This window comes from Hesperophylax consimilis, chromosome 17 (genome assembly GCF_061612785.1).
Source record: "Hesperophylax consimilis isolate HC1 chromosome 17, BYU_Hcon_1.0, whole genome shotgun sequence".
NCBI lineage: Eukaryota > Metazoa > Arthropoda > Insecta > Trichoptera > Limnephilidae > Hesperophylax > Hesperophylax consimilis.
Genome location: NC_142852.1, coordinates 10874398 through 10894381, shown reverse-complemented (window position 1 = coordinate 10894381; position 19984 = coordinate 10874398). Strand labels below are relative to the sequence as shown.

General features: G+C 37.8%; 1 pseudogene; it reads right to left on the bottom strand.

Annotated features, from left to right (window-relative positions):
* Positions 1-17267: 17267 nt before the first annotated feature.
* Positions 17268-17988, bottom strand: LOC149415968 (ubiquitin carboxyl-terminal hydrolase pseudogene; annotated as a pseudogene).
* Positions 17989-19984: the final 1996 nt, after the last annotated feature.

Genomic DNA, 19984 nt, shown 5'->3' with positions numbered 1-19984 from the left:
CAGGCAGGTCAGCAGGTATATCTGCAGGTAGGTTAGCAGGCAGGTCAGCAGGTATGTCTGCAGGTAGGTTAGCAGGCAGGTCAGCAGGTATGTCTGCAGCTAGGTTAGCAGGCAGGTTAGCAGGCAGGTCAGCAGGTATGTCTGCAGGTAGGTTAGCAGGCAGGTCAGCAGGTATGTCTGCAGGTAGGTTAGCAGGCAGGTCAGCAGGTATGTCTGCAGGTAGGTTAGCAGGCAGGTCAGCAGGTATGTCTGCAGGTAGTTTAGCAGGCAGGTCAGCAGGTATGTCTGCAGGTAGGTTAGCAGGCAGGTTAGCAGGCAGGTCAGCAGGTATGTCTGCAGGTAGGTTAGCAGGCAGGTTAGCAGGCAGGTCAGCAGGTATGTCTGCAGGTAGGTTAGCAGGCAGGTCAGCAGGTATGTCTGCAGGTAGGTTAGCAGGCAGGTCAGCAGGTATGTCTGCAGGTAGGTTAGCAGGCAGGTTAGCAGGCAGGTTAGCAGGCAGGTCAGCAGGTATGTCTGCAGGTAGGTTAGCAGGCAGGTTAGCAGGCAGGTTAGCAGGCAGGTCAGCAGGTATGTCTGCAGGTAGGTTAGCAGGCAGGTTAGCAGGCAGGTTAGCAGGCAGGTCAGCAGGTATGTCTGCAGGTAGGTTAGCAGGCAGGTTAGCAGGCAGGTTAGCAGGCAGGTCAGCAGGTATGTCTGCAGGTAGGTTAGCAGGCAGGTTAGCAGGCAGGTTAGCAGGCAGGTCAGCAGGTATGTCTGCAGGTAGGTTAGCAGGCAGGTCAGCAGGTATGTCTGCAGGTGGGTTAGCAGGCAGGTCAGCAGGTATGTCTGCAGGTAGGTTAGCAGGCAGGTCAGCAGGTATGTCTGCAGGTAGGTTAGCAGGCAGGTCAGCAGGTATGTCTGCAGGTAGGTTAGCAGGCAGGTTAGCAGGCAGGTTAGCAGGCAGGTCAGCAGGTATGTCTGCAGGTAGGTTAGCAGGCAGGTTAGCAGGCAGGTCAGCAGGTATGTCTGCAGGTAGGTTAGCAGGCAGGTCAGCAGGTATGTCTGCAGGTAGGTTAGCATGCAGGTCAGCAGGTATGTCTGCAGGTAGGTTAGCAGGCAGGTTAGCAGGTATGTCTGCAGGTAGGTTAGCAGGCAGGTTAGAAGGCAGTTAAAAGCAGTGTACTAATGAAAATATATGTACTTGTCAATCCCTTTCCCCGTTCCCCTTACAAGTTCCTTTAGAAACAACTTATTTTTATATTGAACGACACCTTATTCGCTTTTATCGCAACAATAATATTAATAACCTTTTTTCCACCATGTTGGGAGGTTAGTCCAATCCCAAACGTCCGATAAAAATATACACATTAAATTTATTTTACAATAGATATGTGAAAATGCAAACATAAATTACCGATTAAGGACAACTATGTAGGGCGTGACTTTGAGTAAGCTTGGGCCCAGCGCTCACTCAGGAGTAGCGCTTGGTGCTGGTAGGCTGCCGTCACCACCATGTTCGCTGAGGCCATTATATAAAATGATAAGAAAAATAAAAAGTTAAATTCGCAAATCCACCAATTTGCGTATTTTTATCAATTATAACTAACGATTCCATTACTCTGGTTGCGAATTGAAGAGTACTAACCCCAAGGACGCTGTGTTAGGTACTAAGAGCGATTTGGATTCTTGGTGTATTGACAGGTCGGCGCCCGGAGCCGAGTATTTCATTTGCGCCAGCACAGGCACAGGCCTATCCGCGTCTGTCTGTTTGTGAGCTTAGTTCTTCTAAACCACTCAACGGACTTTTATACGGTTTTCAATATCATTAAGAAAATTTCTTCGAGAAGGTTTACATATATAACATGCGTATTATGTTTATAGAAAGTAAAGAAAAGTCGATGTTTTGTAATCAAGACGAAAAAAAATATTTTCGGGCGCTTACATTGCTAACGCTGGCTAAATCCTCTGAGATGCATCAGAATAACGTACTACGGAAGTGTATATCTTAAAAAAATCTAGAGAAAAGTCTGCGATGGTATATGTCTATCTCCTAAGGATAACCAGCAGCAACGCCGGGTACACGTCAGCTAGTCTGCGATGGTATATGTCTATCTCCTAAGGATAACCCCCAGCAACGCCGGGTACACGTCAGCTTGTCTGCGATGGTATATGTCTATCTCCTAAGGATAACCAGCAGCCTATGTCTATCTCCTAAGGATAACCAGCATATGTCTATCTCCTAAGGATAACCAACGCCGGGTACACGTCAGCTAGTCTGCTATGGTATATGTCTATCTCCTAAGGATAACCAACGCCGGGTACACGTCAGCTAGTCTGCTATGGTATATGTCTATCTCCTAAGGATAACCAACGCCGGGTACACGTCAGCTAGTCTGCTATGGTATATGTCTATCTCCTAAGGATAACCAGCAGCAACGCCGGGTACATGTGAGCTAGTCTGCTATGGTATATGTCTATCTCCTAAGGATAACCAGCAGCAACGCCGGGTACACGTCAGCTAGTCTGCTATGGTATATGTCTATCTCCTAAGGATAACCAGCAGCAACGCCGGGTACACGTCAGCTAGTCTGCTATGGTATATGTCTATCTCCTAAGGATAACCAACAGCAACGCCGGGTACATGTCAGCTAGTCTGCTATGGTATATGTCTATCTCCTGAGGATAACCCCCAGCAACGCCGGGTACACGTCAGCTAGTCTGCTATGGTATATGTCTATCTCCTAAGGACAACCAGCAGCAACGCCGGGTATATGTCAGCTAGTCTGCTATGGTATATGTCTATCTCCTGAGGATAACCCCAAGCAACGCCGGGTACACGTCAGCTAGTCTGCTATGGTATATGTCTATCTCCTAAGGATAACCAGCAGCAACGCCGGGTACACGTCAGCTAGTCTGCTATGGTATATGTCTATCTCCTAAGGATAACCAACAGCAACGCCGGGTACATGTCAGCTAGTCTGCTATGGTATATGTCTATCTCCTGAGGATAACCCCCAGCAACGCCGGGTACACGTCAGCTAGTCTGCTATGGTATATGTCTATCTCCTAAGGACAACCAGCAGCAACGCCGGGTATATGTCAGCTAGTCTGCTATGGTATATGTCTATCTCCTGAGGATAACCCCCAGCAACGCCGGGTACACGTCAGCTAGTCTGCGATGGTATATGTCTATCTCCTAAGGATAACCAACAGCAACGCCGGGTACATGTCAGCTAGTCTGCTATGGTATATGTCTATCTCCTGAGGATAACCCCCAGCAACGCCGGGTACACGTCAGCTAGTCTGCTATGGTATATGTCTATCTCCTAAGGATAACCAGCAGCAACGCCGGGTACATGTGAGCTAGTCTGCTATGGTATATGTCTATCTCCTAAGGATAACCAGCAGCAACGCCGGGTACACGTCAGCTAGTCTGCTATGGTATATGTCTTTCTCCTAAGGATAACCAACAGCAACGCCGGGTACACGTCAGCTAGTCTGCTATGGTATATGTCTATCTCCTAAGGATAACCAGCAGCAACGCCGGGTACATGTGAGCTAGTCTGCTATGGTATATGTCTATCTCCTAAGGATAACCAGCAGCAACGCCGGGTACACGTCAGCTAGTCTGCTATGGTATATGTCTATCTCCTAAGGATAACCAGCAGCAACGCCGGGTACACGTCAGCTAGTCTGCTATGGTATATGTCTATCTCCTAAGGATAACCAACAGCAACGCCGGGTACATGTCAGCTAGTCTGCTATGGTATATGTCTATCTCCTGAGGATAACCCCCAGCAACGCCGGGTACACGTCAGCTAGTCTGCTATGGTATATGTCTATCTCCTAAGGACAACCAGCAGCAACGCCGGGTATATGTCAGCTAGTCTGCTATGGTATATGTCTATCTCCTGAGGATAACCCCCAGCAACGCCGGGTACACGTCAGCTAGTCTGCGATGGTATATGTCTATCTCCTAAGGATAACCAACAGCAACGCCGGGTACATGTCAGCTAGTCTGCTATGGTATATGTCTATCTCCTGAGGATAACCCCCAGCAACGCCGGGTACACGTCAGCTAGTCTGCTATGGTATATGTCTATCTCCTAAGGATAACCAGCAGCAACGCCGGGTACATGTGAGCTAGTCTGCTATGGTATATGTCTATCTCCTAAGGATAACCAGCAGCAACGCCGGGTACACGTCAGCTAGTCTGCTATGGTATATGTCTTTCTCCTAAGGATAACCAACAGCAACGCCGGGTACACGTCAGCTAGTCTGCTATGGTATATGTCTATCTCCTAAGGATAACCAGCAGCAACGCCGGGTACATGTGAGCTAGTCTGCTATGGTATATGTCTATCTCCTAAGGATAACCAGCAGCAACGCCGGGTACACGTCAGCTAGTCTGCTATGGTATATGTCTTTCTCCTAAGGATAACCAACAGCAACGCCGGGTACACGTCAGCTAGTCTGCTATGGTATATGTCTATCTCCTAAGGATAACCAGCAGCAACGCCGGGTACATGTGAGCTAGTCTGCTATGGTATATGTCTATCTCCTAAGGATAACCAGCAGCAACGCCGGGTACATGTGAGCTAGTCTGCTATGGTATATGTCTATCTCCTAAGGATAACCAGCAGCAACGCCGGGTACATGTGAGCTAGTCTGCTATGGTATATGTCTATCTCCTAAGGATAACCAGCAGCAACGCCGGGTACATGTGAGCTAGTCTGCTATGGTATATGTCTATCTCCTAAGGATAACCAGCAGCAACGCCGGGTACATGTGAGCTAGTCTGCTATGGTATATGTCTATCTCCTAAGGATAACCAGCAGCAACGCCGGGTACACGTCAGCTAGTCTGCGATGGTATATGTCTATCTCCTAAGGATAACCAGCAGCAACGCCGGGTACATGTCAGCTAGTAGATAGGTCTCCAACTATCCTTATTTGAAACTTTGCCAGAAAGCTAGAAATCAAACCCAATGGAGAGTGGAGACCATGCGGTGATTACAGGCGATTGAACGCAAAAACTTTGGCGGACAAATACCCTATTTCGCAACTTCACGCTAGGTTAATTCACCCGGGCCTTAGCATGAGAAGTCGATAAAGCCCTATAGCAATACGATATCGTTAAAATACGTCATCAATGAGCACTTAACGAAATATGCTAGCACGATCAAAATATAACAACCGACGATTGTTAAAATTCCTTGTCTATGGTCAAAGTAGCGACGGTATCGTTAAAATTGCGAGCATGAGAATGTATCGATAGGATAACTTCCGACCGACGGTTGCTAAAAGCCCGCCGAATATAACGTGGGGTCTTGAGTGTCAGTTAAAACTTTGGTTGGCTGTCGATATACGTATTTTTTTAATAATGTCGTTCATTATGCAAAATTTCTGGTTCAATGAAAGGAGGCAGGTTAGGGAAGATCGTAGGATTGAAAGGCGTCGTTTACGCGATCAATTGAATCCGTTCGAACTTGCAGAGACGGAATTCAGACAATTGTTTCGAATATCTCGTATTATGGCTAGAGATCTCATTGATCAATTAACTCCTTTTCTAGTGTCAAAAAATACATTAGGAAGTAAAGTGAGAATATTAAATATTATTGATATGTTAGGAAAACAAAAACAGTAATAAATAAATTTGCTTCGATTGCTAGAGATTTCCAGATGATAATTTTTCGCCGACATTTAAAAAATCATAACTTTGAATTTTCATGGAAACAAAAAACTTATTAAAGTGCTATATAGTCATTATTCATTGACTATATAGCACTTTACCTGTATTTATCCGTTTATATCATATTCGTAGGATTTATTAAAAAAATAGTTAATATTTTGCCAAATCACTAGATAACTGCAATTTTTTTCAGTACAGCAATTGGCAAATATATTGCCAAAAGCGATCTAGTGATTAAAATGATCAAAAGTGAAGTTTATTAATTAGTTGTATTATGATGTTGACAGGTACTCGCACCCATCAGCTTCTTTGCTACAGGGAGCTACCAACGTGGAGTAGGCCAAGATCACTTCTTGGCGATAGGGCAAACTACCGTTAGCAAGTGCATAAAACTGTTTATGAAAGCAGTTTTAGAACATCTGTACAGAAGATGGATACATTTTCCGGCTACAAATGAAGCCCGCAAGCAAGTAGAGAGTAGTTTTAGGGAAAAATTAAACTTTCCACATGTTCTGGGATGCATCGATTGCACCCACATCGCCATCGTCACCCCTTCCAGACACGAGGAGCAGTACAAAAACCACAAAGGATTTTATTCGCTGAATGTTCAAGTGGTAAATATTTTTTCAGAAATAAAACAGCCGGATTGTTGTTTTCAAATTTTATTGAAGGTTTTTTTATGTTTGCTAAACAGGTCTGCGATGCTACGTTGAAAATATTGAGCATCAACAAACGCTTCCCGGGTACTGTCCATGACCAATTCATTTGGAATAATAGTTTAGTCAAAACTGAAATGAACAGACTATACAATCAGAGAATTGGGACATATTTCTTGCTAGGTATGTATTTCAACAACTCATGTAGTTATATGTACCTATTATAATGGGTGTTTTGTTTCAATCAGGCGATTCTGGATATACACTCGAGTGCCCAATACAGATACACAAAGGCGCACTGTGAGGCGAGATGTTCCGTAGAACGCCTATTTGGGGCATGGAAGGCTATATTCCGTTGCCTCAGGAAAGACAGAGTTCTCCATTATGAGCCCGATGCTGCTGGTCAAATAATTATTACTTGTGCTATACTATACAACATGATGAAGCACTATAAGTCAGTTTCCTTGTTGAACTATATGCTTATAATTATAATGATAATGTAGAGTTAAGAGAGGTTGAGCTGCTGCACCAGCCTGAAGATGTCAGCAGGGTTGTTGTAGCCCGCAGAGTGAGAGACGAACTAGTGCGAAAGTACTTCTCCCACGAATGATAATATATTAAATGCAATATTTCTCAAAAAGAACTTCAATAGTACTTTAAAACATTGTATTGTATGTACCTACATTGTAAAAACAATTCACGCCTCACAGAGACATTGCAAGAGTTTGAAGAACTGCTTCTAATCAAATATATGTATATGCAAAGTGCTGCATGCAATATTACACAACAAGTACTTTAAAATATTGTATTGTATGTGTCTAAATTGTAAAAAAATAACATTTGTTGTTGAGTTTCACTTTTTCACAAGAAACATAAAAATTATGAACATACAAAACGTTAATAAAAATAAAAATTTAACACACAAAGTATACAAAAAACTTATTATCTTGAAAATTATAAAAAAAACCTAAAAACTAATCGCAGTCATCCTCCGACTTCAACTGCAACGTATAGTTGGGCGAGTTAGCAAATGATGTTGACGCCGTTGACGGTTGTTTCGATGGTTGAGTTTGTCTAGAATTAGAAATGTTTTATTAGAGATCTCATTCATTCTACTTTCATCGTACCTCCTAGCTGGACTGCTTGCATCTCCAAGGACAATTGTTAATAATCGTGTTCCATCCCTTGTGAACATACTTCGCAATCTCTCAAGTGACATATTAAATAATGCAATATTTAATTTAATTTGTTCAGTTTTGTACATTAAATGTTTTTAAAAGCCTGTATAGATGTATAACAAATAAATACCTCGCCAACTGTCGTTGGAGTAAACAAACCCTTTCACGTTCCACTGTCGTGTATCTCTGAAACAAGAGATGATAATTCATTAATTTACTTACTTAATTTACCTTCTAGAGTACATTAGTTATTAGTGCCAGTGAGACGAGACCAGAAAAGCACCATGTCTATGTAGACACTGTATCTTGCCCGGTCTCGGGGTGCCCTGACAAATAATTACAAAAAGGAACAGGAAATACCTCAAAAATGTCAGCAAATCGATCCATTGAACTCTGAAATGATAAATAACAACTCATTAATTTAATTTAAATAACAATAGGTAGTCGACATACTAAAAGGAAGATTATAAATTAATTTTTTCATTTTGAATTTCTCGCTAAGCTGGATTTTACATGTTTATTAATTTTTTTTAACACAAAGAATATCTAAACAAACAGAACAATAAAAACTCCACCGCGGAAAATGGAAAAATAGTACATTGGGAATAGTACAATAAATAAATGAAATAAGTCAAAGCTGGGCATTTTATTTTGTTCTACTAAGATTTAATTCTAATTTAAAAGTACAGTGCCACACTTATAAGTTGGCGGTGGCCTAAACATGAATTGACGCTATTTCTTTATATTTTAATCTGGAAACTTACACGTATAGCGCTGTATTTGGGAGTGATTCGAAGAGAAATAGGAAATACCTTAAAAATATTGGAGAATTTATTAATAGCTCCCACAAGCTCCTTGGATGATTCGTTATTAGCCTCCTGCGCCATCACCATCCGAACCCCCACATCTGGCTTGTCAGTTAGCTTCCTCTTCTTGCTCGGGCGAGAAGGGGAAGCTAACTGCGCCGTCTGTAAATCTGTGGGCCCTTCTCCAACTTCATCGGAATACTGTAAAACACACAAATAATTTTCATTGATAATGAAAGATCAACTAAATTTGACAGAATATATTATATTAACATTTTAACCTTTTCACCGCGATCAAATGTACCGAAAATTACACTCGTACGCGGTACTCACTTTGAAAATCAAAACCTACCACTTTAAACAGCTATAAATCTCTTATTTCTTGACAGATTTATGATTTGCTTATCTTAAAAGGTTTATTAATTCTCTTGAAGTTTGTTGAAACACATAAATAAACAATAAACCACAGGATACAGATATAATATTATAAACAGTGACGCATCACAAGAAATCAACAAGAACTGTCGCCATTCGCATGCACACTGCTATATTGTTTATAGTAATTACTTACCCGGTCTGATGGGATTTGGACCACTGCGCCGATATCATCAAAACACAATTATTTTTATTATTATATCTACTAACAAAAAAAGTTTTAATAAAAAGTTAACACGAGGAGAAATATTTACAAATTTTGTTTTTCATGGTAGTTTCTAAAACATGGCCATACACACAATGTCACATTACACTCTGGGCATTTATACTGGGACATTTTCCTTTTTTTAGAAATGGCGCATACTCGGCAGGCTCGGTGTAGTTTTTGACTATTATTTCCCTTTATTGGGTGGGGCATATGTTTTGCTAATGCCTTAGCAGTTAGTCTCAGAGGTAGATCGTGTGAAGAGCGAGAATGAGGCTCAGATCGGGAAGTTTCATGATATTTTTGCAACAATTGTCGTATTACGGCTAATTGGAAATCTGCTAAACTAACATTTTTATTTGTAATTGATTTAAAAGCTATATGAGAGTTCAATAAATATAGATCAATAATATGGAAGGCCACTTTTTTATACCACTTAATTGTTTTTCGCAGGCAATTAATACTACTTAACATCAAGTCCACTTTGTCAACAGAACCCATACACTTATTATAGTCTAGAACGCACTTGGGTTTCATAATTGGTTGACGAGTTTTCCAATCAACTTTTCCCGTCATGTCCATGGAGTCGTCATGTAAGGTTGTTAGCATGTGAACTTCTCTTTTATCGCACCACTTTAAAGCCAACAGAGGTCCACGATGTTGTGCTTTCATTTCACCCTTTTTAAGTTTATTAAATTTTGCCATGCCTTTTCGTGTCTTCCGCACCGTACCACACGCATTGGTTTTGTTCGCATGGAGAAAATCATATAGTTGAGGGCTACTGTACCAATTATCAATAAAAAGATTATGTCCTTTATTTAAATAATCTTGAAGTAGTGTCGTTACTACAGCCCCCGAAACCCCGAGACATTCAGAGTCAGTTATGTCAGTCCCTTCGCCACAATAAATAATGAAGTCTAATATAAAACCCGTCTTCACGTCACACAATACAAACATTTTAATTCCAAACCGGTGACGTTTGGATGGTATATATTGTTTGAAAATTAAACGCCCTTTGAAAACAATTATGCTCTCATCGATGCATAAATTTTCATAAGGTATCAAAGTTTTTTTGAACAATTTTCGGGTATGGTCAATTAGGATTTTAATTTTGTAAAGTCGGTCACCAGGAATTTGTGTGTCGGGGTTTGAGAAGTGTAACATTCGCAATATAATTTCGTAACGATCCCTAGACATGGTTTTTCCGAAAATTGTACTAGCGAGCAATGGGTCAGTGGACCAGTGTTCTTCGATAGTAAGATGTCGGTTTCTAGTCATTAACATTAACAGTGCAAAAAAAATGTACATTTCTTCGACAGATGTGTCAACCCATTTACGAAGTCTGGATTTTTGGGAAGGTTCTTCTTTTGATATGGTGGCTATATAATATCGATTAGTTTCGATCACTATTTTTGTCACTATTTCTTTGTTCAAGAAGTATTCAAAAAAGTCAATTTCCGATGAATTACCAGAAAATAAAGTGGATGGATCAAAACCTGACACAAATTCATCAAATTCATGAACTATTGGAATAAATGGACCAGAGGTCCAAGAAGAAAAGCAGTCTGCATTTACGGTATAGTCTAAGTTAGGTGTACGAGAGTCATGATCTTGGCTTGTCCCGGGGGCATTTATTTCACTGTCACTAACTTCTTCATTAATTGGTATATCTTGATCATCTTCACTTATTTCTAAATCAGAGTCAATGTCTAAAAATGTTTCATAAATTTCGTCTTCCGTAAGATTGCGGTTTGCCATTTTTAAGGGAGTTCAATTTTGATATATAAAAGGTAAGCCCATAAATATAGACAGATATATTACAATTTAGGTTGTCCACAAAATTTAGAAATAAAATCACAAAAGAAAGTCAATCAAAAAGTCTTGAGTAAAATAACTATTTTTAAAACACTTCACGTCACTTAAGTTCACAAACAAACTAATATACCACAGAAAAATAAATTACTTAAAAAGATTCGCAAAATAGAAATTGGTCAATATTTTACATCGACGCATAAGTCTATCAAAGCAGACTGGATCACCTTAGAAATACTATGGATGACACAACGGTTCAGCGGCGCGACATTCAAATGACTGAATGAAGATTTAACGAATCATCGCCTTCACAATGTTTTATGTAAACAATTTATTATATTTTAACCAGCAAACGCCAGATGTCAGTAAGATAAAGGATTGAACTATTTTTTGGTTCAGTTTTCTGCTAAATTCGTCGCATATTTACGTAGTATACAGCCGCTAAAGTCAAACGCATGATTTGATGCGCGTAGCGCTGGGGGCACGAATTATTTTCGCATGAATTGATGCGCGTAGCGGCGAAAAAGTTAAGACATTAGTGACCTCAACATCCTGCATTATGAGTTCAGGTCCCTCTCCTATACAGCTTTCTGGAAGTCCGCTGCCCTCAGAACTGGCTCTGCCGATGATGTTGATGACCTTCTGTGTCAGGTCAGTTAACACCGGTATCTCGGCAGTGTTTCCAGTCGTGAGGGCAGCTCGCTTGGCATCGGCGTTTTGGGCGCGCGACTTACATTTTAAGTCACGCCATGTCTGTAAAATGTAAAAATAATGTCAGGTTAAAAGTGATTTACGGTCTTATATCAAGTATGCAATTAGCGACAGGGAAGAATGGAAGAGGAGATTGGATAAAATTGCTGCAAACCAATCCCAGGATTGAAACCAGAAAGAGAGATCAAGTGTCTCGATGATAGATTATATTAGAAGGTCAGCAAAGTTTGCTGCAACCAGTTTGTATAGGTAGGTACAAATACTCACTGTTTTCCACTGCTCGGCTGACTTAGCAGGACCCAATTCTGCCAGTTGTTCCGCCACATTTCCTTATTTTTTTGGGAACCCTGAGGTCCCACAAACCTTCAACTCCGAATGGTCAGCCATATAGCTGGTTAGCAGATCCATTTGACTGGTCGTCGACCTTACTCTCTTCCTGAAATCATAATATCAGCATTTTGAATAGGTATCTTAAAATACTGCGTATGATTTAAATATTAGTAAAAATAACTTCAAAATTTTGACACAATAGAATGTAAGTATATCTCTTTGATAATAATGGAAATTCTTTCACATAAAAAGATAAATAAATAACTTACCCAGCTACCATTGCTTGCGACATCGTAAAATATTAAAAAAACACGGCGGTTACAATGATCAAGCTTGAAATCTGACGTTTGACGTCTGACGTCTATCCAATTCATAGACAATTCCGTCCCAGTATTGCCAGCGTATATCGATTTGTATTTATTGCCTTATCGATGTCGTTAGAGATATCAATAGCGTTCTCATGCTAGGGAAGTCGTTATAAAATGGTCGGTAGATACGCTTAGCAATCCGATATCGTTAAGTTCGATCGATTCTCATGCTAAGGCCCGTGTGTATTGATCTTAAACGCTGTCAGATCACGTATTCTGGAGGAAAAAATGTCAAAATAACACGGAATTTAAGCAATTTACAAAGTATTTTCTGAAAGATTAGTAATATGTCTTGCTTTGATACATATCTTATTAAAAACCTTGTTTCTTGTTTTACTATCCAATATAAAAACATGGTAAAATATCCTGTATTAGATCTCAAATGTATAAAAAACGGCGCTTCGATTTTGACATTGTAAAATAGACTGTCTGTATTATACTATTCAATTAGTTAAAAAGGCAAAAATTATAATAATTGTTATTGGTAATTGTAGACAATGAAATTATCTTTCTAATTTAATACAATTTCAGTGTGTTAAATATACTTAACATAGTAATTTAGTTCTTGACATTTGGACAGTCCGTGATCAAATTCTTTAAAATATTTTTTCACCCACGATCTCTGAAAGGTTGTTTACGGTTAAAAATCAAGTCTTTTTTCCATAGACATGTATCATTTATTATCAAGTAATTAACAGAAAACATACAGAAATATAAAATATTTAATGTCGACTCGAAAAAGTACCTGTCACAGCAGTTTCGAAGTAAAAAATACGCAGGATTCACGCGATTATAAACAAACAGAAACCAACAACAAAATACAGGTTAACTCATTGGCTATATAGCACTATAATAAGTTTGTATTACTTCATGTAAAAATTCTAAGTTATGTTTTTTTTAAGGTTGGCGAAAAATTAAAAAAATGATCGTCTGGATATCTCGAGCAATCGAGGCAAAATTATTTATTTCGCGTGGTCGCTGCTTCAGTGGTTAATAACAAATAGTCAAATTAGTTTATTTTATATGTCTAGTTTATATGTAGTTCTACCTTTTTATTACATCATCATAATGAATATTCTCTCAACACCTTCTTTAAATTTATTTTGTGCGTATATATTCTTGTATTTTGTGTTTTTATTTGTTATTATTATACCCTATTTATTTATCAGGTGTCAATATGTATTGTTAAAACAATAACCTATTGATTTACTTTTCTGTTTACACTGTTACATTCTTTATGTTGTGTACTATTCCTAAGTTAAAAATATCTAAAAGGCATATAAAGTTTTTAAAACTAAAAAGTATCACAACAGTATATACTTACTATTTATATATGAAAGGTATAAATATTTAAGTAATAAGATAATTAAGAGGGAAACAAAAAAAAAATAATGTGTGTTGAATCATTGACTGCCTTATTGATTTATTTATTTTTTTCAATAGCGTTGGATGTTGAAAGAAAATAACTATCATTTCCAACAGCTAGTCATATATTGATACAGTAATTTCTTCTAAATGTGTTTTGTGCGTATATTATTGTATTTCATGTTTATATTTTAAAAATAAAATTACTGTACATGTAATTATGAGTTTGTTTTTCAGCTTCCTTCTGATAAAACGCTGTCCTGAGAAAAAGAGTTGTAAAGGAAGATACTTTAAAGGTAATTTCTTTCTTAGGACAGGGCTTTGTCAGGTGGGATCTTGTGGTCTTGGGTGACATTTTACTTATGTTTTAGGCTAATGAATTGGGTTTTCGGTAGGTTCCGAAGCAGAATTATATTGTCTATGATTGCGCCTTTTTTAAAAATTTCTTCTATCCTTTGTCGATGGTATGGTGTGACGTCAGCGATGCGTGGTGTCTACAAATTTGCCAGATCTAAGGTTAAAACTTGACCGAGCCAAACGTACGGAAAGAGGGCGGAGTTATCAATTTATTTATTGATACATTACTCTACAGTACTTCACATTTCAATTCAGCAACGTTGGCCTCACTGGGTTGTTCACCCGTGCTGAGGCCCCCATTTTAAAATATACGAATTTATACATTTAAACAAAAAACAACATTAAAATAAAGATAAATTTACACCAAAAATAAAGATTAGAAATCAAAATCCAATTCTCACACCAAATCTATAGATAGTTGATTTATGGTTCGTGACAGCATGTTTCATTTTACAGAAAATAAATACGTAAATGTGAAGGCACTTGAGAAAAAAGATGACACTAAAGTATTGTCGTTATGTTATTATGTATCATTTCTAGCCCAAGTAGACTTTTTTACTATTAGTCCCTTTTTTCGCGACTCTACCAGCCGGCCAATGATATATAACACCCATGTGTTATATACCATTGCAGCCGGCTGACAACCAGCGGTACAGAATGTTATAGAGTAGAGGAGAGGCGTATTTATCGTACCCAGTAAAAGTACCGGGTATATTCATGCCGTACTTTGTACTTGTGACAAATCTCCAAAATACCTGGTTCCAAACTATTTGGTTTAATATTTGTACCACAGGTCTTGAAGTACTTCGTCCTTTAAAATATTACTGACTTCTCACTCTAGTCGGTTAGAAAGTTATAAGAGGAAAAGGGACAAAGAAATATTTTTGCTTTCGGCACTCTAAAATACAGATGCCTTTTCGCTCTTTCCTATTAGAAAGGTGTACGAGGAAAAAGGACAGTTATGAGTATTTAGCCACGGTAATCTCCATTGTCTGATGGTGAATGTCTATGGAAAAACTGTTGACAGCTGAGTGTCTATGGCATGGTGTTTGACATTTTCACATCTTGAACTTTGTGTAGTTACTGCGCCGTTGTGGAGATTTTATTGGCAGATTTTAATAAATTGTTTATCCGATACTAGCGAGATGGCTTTGTACCACTGGGATATTCCACATCCTCTACAAGATAGTGGAGGGTGGCCGAACTCCACTATTGAAAAATACTTCGCAGATTAAAATTTGCTTTCAGCGCATTCGAAGATAAAGTCACGAAAAAGTTGATTTTTAAAACCTTCCGTAGTATTCCAGGAATAATATGGCGGTAGAGGCGACGGAAAGGCTTCTGCATTGAATTTATCAGGTAAAAAATTAACATAAACATTCAATAACAAGAATCTTATGTCTTGAAAATAGAATACAGATCTTTGTGAGGTTATGATGTGTTCTGGTAATTTCCTAGGTATTGCTGACTACTTGTGCGCGCATACTCTGATCAAATCTCACACCAGGGTCTACCATCTTTACGATTGAGATGTATTCAGGGCAACGCAGAATGGTTGAAAGAAAGTAGAAGAGAAAACTTGTTATTTTACATGTAATTCATTAACAATGTCACCGGCCAAATGCCTGTGTTGAAAAAGTGTTATGAATCGATCAATTGAAACGAAAACATTGGCAAAACCAATAACTATATTAATCCACTGCTTTAATGCTTTCAGGAAGAATAGGAATGAGTATTAGCGTTGATTAGAATGAACCAGAAAATCCAAATTCTGCTGCCGATGTCGAGGCGTTTTAAACAGGTTTTGAGTTAACAGTAAGTTACCTGTAGAGATGATATTATAGACAGCAATGTAGGAAAGCGTGTTAATTTAATTTCATGACCATATACCTAATATATGTTTTGTTAGGCAGTGTAATACGCCTTACAACATTACGCTACGAATGTACAAAAAAATAAAAATCATATAAAAAAAACTCTCAAACATTATTTATTTAGAACACCTGTAAGTAATAATATTCCTTCTTGTTCCTCCCCTCCCTTCCCCTCAACTTCCCTTCTCAGTGCCCAGCACGCCTAAGGTCCCCGTGACTCGCCGTCCCCCGATACCCATGGTAGGTATAAAATATTTAAGAATATTTTGTACCTCAGCACGCCTAAGGTCCCCGTCACTCTCCGTCCCCAGTACCCAGATACTTGGGTGCGCCTGTTCTCACATTGCTGGAGGAATGGGGGCGGAGTACGAAGTTTGCCGAGTGAACACGAAGGCTCAAAGCGGCTCGGAACTACGAAGTTTGCCGAGTGTACACGAAGCGTGTCACATAAAACAACTTATTGTAGGTAGATATAGAATTGACAATAATGTTATGGACATGGACCATTTTACAAAAATTTGAAAAAATAGTAAAACTTTTACAATCGAATGTGTAGGTAGAACATTAAGGTAAACTTATTAACACATATTTTCAAGAAGACATACAAGTTCATCATATTAATGTCAATGACAACTGGTTACTACCTACTCCTATAATCCAAACTAATTTTTAATGAGAATGATGCATGTCAGCCAAGAAAACATGATTCATTCCAACTCCATTATTGATTTTTAAAATGGCATGTTGTTGGTTGTAGCCTACCCCCACGAATAATGAACGGATAAAATTTTGTATTAAGGTGACCTTTTTGTAAACAGCAGAGCAGGACTGAAATAGCTGATCAAGTATGTGGGCTTGCTGAAAATGATTTTGGCAGAGTAAATAACATTCTGTAATCAAATATTTTGTGCATTCGGAAAGCTGCTTCTTACTGAAATTTAATTTTCTTATACTTCATATTAGTTTAGATTAGATTGAAAAGGATTCAATATTATGATGATTACATAAACAAATCCATCATCACAGTACTGACTGTGTAAAGAGCCAAAAGTGTAATCAGAGGATAGACTGCACATTAACTATTGTCTAACCATTTTTCAAGTTATAAAATGAGGTCCCTGAGGCTGTTTTCCGAATTTTGATTACCTATTTGTGAAGATCCAGACAGAATGTAAAACTAATGTAAGCTTAATGAATAAGTTTATAAAAGGGATGCCATTAAATACTATGGTTGGGACAGGTCAAAAGGATAAATGAAGGAAGTCACTTGAATCAGGTCATGACAAGAGTCAGAAAAACATAAAAGTAAGAATGTGAAAGAAGCAAGAAGTGTGTCCCAAGACAGAGTTGTGGTTCAACTTATTCGGTAGATTACAAGTTGTTCAAAAGAAGTAGTGTTTACAGAAAATATCAAGACAAATAAAATAATCAATCATATTCATAAAAGCGACTTTATTAGGTAATAGAAAATGTAAAAAAATATAATATTAAGTATGACAATCATTTACCAGTATCACAATGCCATGAAATACAATATCCATCATATTCCTAGTACTAAGCAGAATCATGCAGAAATCCAACCAAAATAAAGAGTTTTTTTCACAACATAAAACAAAAAGCTAAGAATAGCCATCAAACCTTACAACTATTGTGACTTGCACAAAGTGATATAATTATTGAGATTTTTAAAATTATGAGTTTGAAGATGACAAGCAGAAAGCAGTTTGAATCCAAGCCACAAACATTGAACAATGGCGATAACTTAAAAATAGCATTTAAATAATGGCAAAACTAATGTGATTTACGTACATACATAATGAATCACATAAATAAAAATAATAAAAATCAACTGGCTCAATGTTAATGGTAAATACGGTGGAGGTAAATTCAGTCACGCTTGATTCTTGTCATCCTGAAGATATATAATTTATTCAGACAAATCGGCAGCGCTCAGAGCAACCACCGTGAAGTTGACATTGTTGGGATCCCTTTCCATGAAGGTGCGGCAGACCTTGGCAGAGTCTTCCAGGAGCGTCTCGGGGGTCGTGTCTCCATGGTTAATCGGGAAGGACTTGCGCCCGTCCAGCTCGTACAGTTTGCCATCTTTGTGCACAAACGCGATGAAGTGGTGGTTGACAGGATCGTTTTCGGCAAACTTCGTAGTTCCGAGCCGCTTTGAGCCTTCGTGTTCACTCGGCAAACTTCGTAGCTCCGCCCCCATTCCTCCAGCAATGTGAGAACAGGCGCACCCCAGATACTTAAAGTAGGTATAAAATATTTGGAAGTATTTTGTACCGGGTATTTTACCATGTATTTTTTTGTACGTGTACTCATTGTACCCAATATCGGAAAGAACTCACAGGACTCACCTCTAGGAGACAAGTGCGCAGTAACGTAACTTGGATTGGTCTCGTCGAAAGAGAATCACAAAGAAATGTCTTTCTGCAAGTGTCGATATCTGCAAATAAATACACAAAGAAAATATTTACATAACAACGTCAAAAACAAATAAACAATTTACTTGCAAATATCACGAACATGTTCACATTAAAACTCAAAACTATTTAGTTGCAAACATTATTGTTATTTTTTTTCTGCTGAAACTCGGAACACAAATGAAAATATAATTAAAATTAATAATAACCCTTATCACATCAATAATTAACCAGATAAAATAATGGAACTGTTTTGTTGAGACTTTGAGGCAGAACTAACTTTCACTCGCGTGGAATGACCCGCAAATTGTGCTGAATATGAAATGTTCTTAAAAATAATTATTCTTAGTTACGATCGTTCTTAATAATAACCGTTCTTATGAATTACCGTTATTAATTATCATATGATGAATATGTATGAACAATGTGTATATGTTCAAAAGTCAAATGACGAAAATGTTTTTTTTTGAGTTACCGTCGCCATGAAAATAATAATAATTGTCTATGACTTCATTCTTGTCTATGCATAACCCAAAAATATTTTTGACAAGTGCTAACAAGTGCTTTCTTCTCCGAGAGTCGTTTCATCCTGTTAAACATACTATCCCACGCCTGTGATGGTTATTGGTAAAGTAAGTACTCATTCTTATATTCATCGCTATTTATTTGGTAGCTGCCGTTATTCCAGTTTAGTTAGGGAATCATTGGGCGTTTTGTCACAGTAGAATGTTTAAACTGTCAATTTGACGTCTACCTATTATTAGATTAGCATTTCGAAGGCATTTATTACAATGATCTAAAAAAAAACATTTGGTTAACAGATATTTTGTTAAAAGCGGAATGGCGGTAAAGATTGTAAATATATATATATATATATATATATATATATATATATATATATATAGTTTTCCCACGCTAAACAACGTTTCTCTTAACCGTTGTCATATCTTCAAGGTTTTCAAATATGTGTTTTGGCTACGACTTCGTTATTTTGACAGGATATTCCAAGCGAAACCACATTTTTTTTTTCATCTGTTTTTTATGTTTTTTTATTCTAGATAAAAGAAAATTACATTTTCACTTATTTAACTAGAAAAAACTAATACATTACACATTAATATATTTCACAAACATTTTATTCACTGTCATTGTTTTTTTGATTGATCTTAAAACTGAAAACTTTTTTTTAAATTTACCTACACTTTTTTCATTTTTAATTTCGTCTGGGAGGCAATTATGTATGTTGCTCCCTCGTAACCAATGGATTGCTTGCCGTAATGAGTATGTATGGTGTTTAAATGTATTTTATCTTGTTGCCGTATAAAGTGTGTGTGTACTTGGTACGTTTTAATGATTTCTGTATTTGGATGTATGAGTTTATTATTTATTTTTCATATAAGGAGACATTTTATATTATATTCATAAAAAGTTTCTTAGTGTTAATAGTTTTGTTTTCATACATATTTTTTCTGTGGATGTTCCAGCTTTGAACTGAAATAGCTTTTTGATTACTTTGTTTTGTTTTACGTGTAGTTCATTTATATATGTTTCATATGCATTTAACCATATTTCAATCAAGTAGTTTAAATGTGAATTTACGAGGCTATAATATAGACCTTTTTTTAATTTTATTTGGTAACAGATATGATATCCGGCCAAGTACGCTAATTAAAGGGGTGATTTTGTCTTTAATATCTTGAATATGCTGTATCAAATTTGGGGTATTTATCAATGCACACCCCAAGATAATTCTCCCTTATCAGGATTTGCAGGTTGTTACGT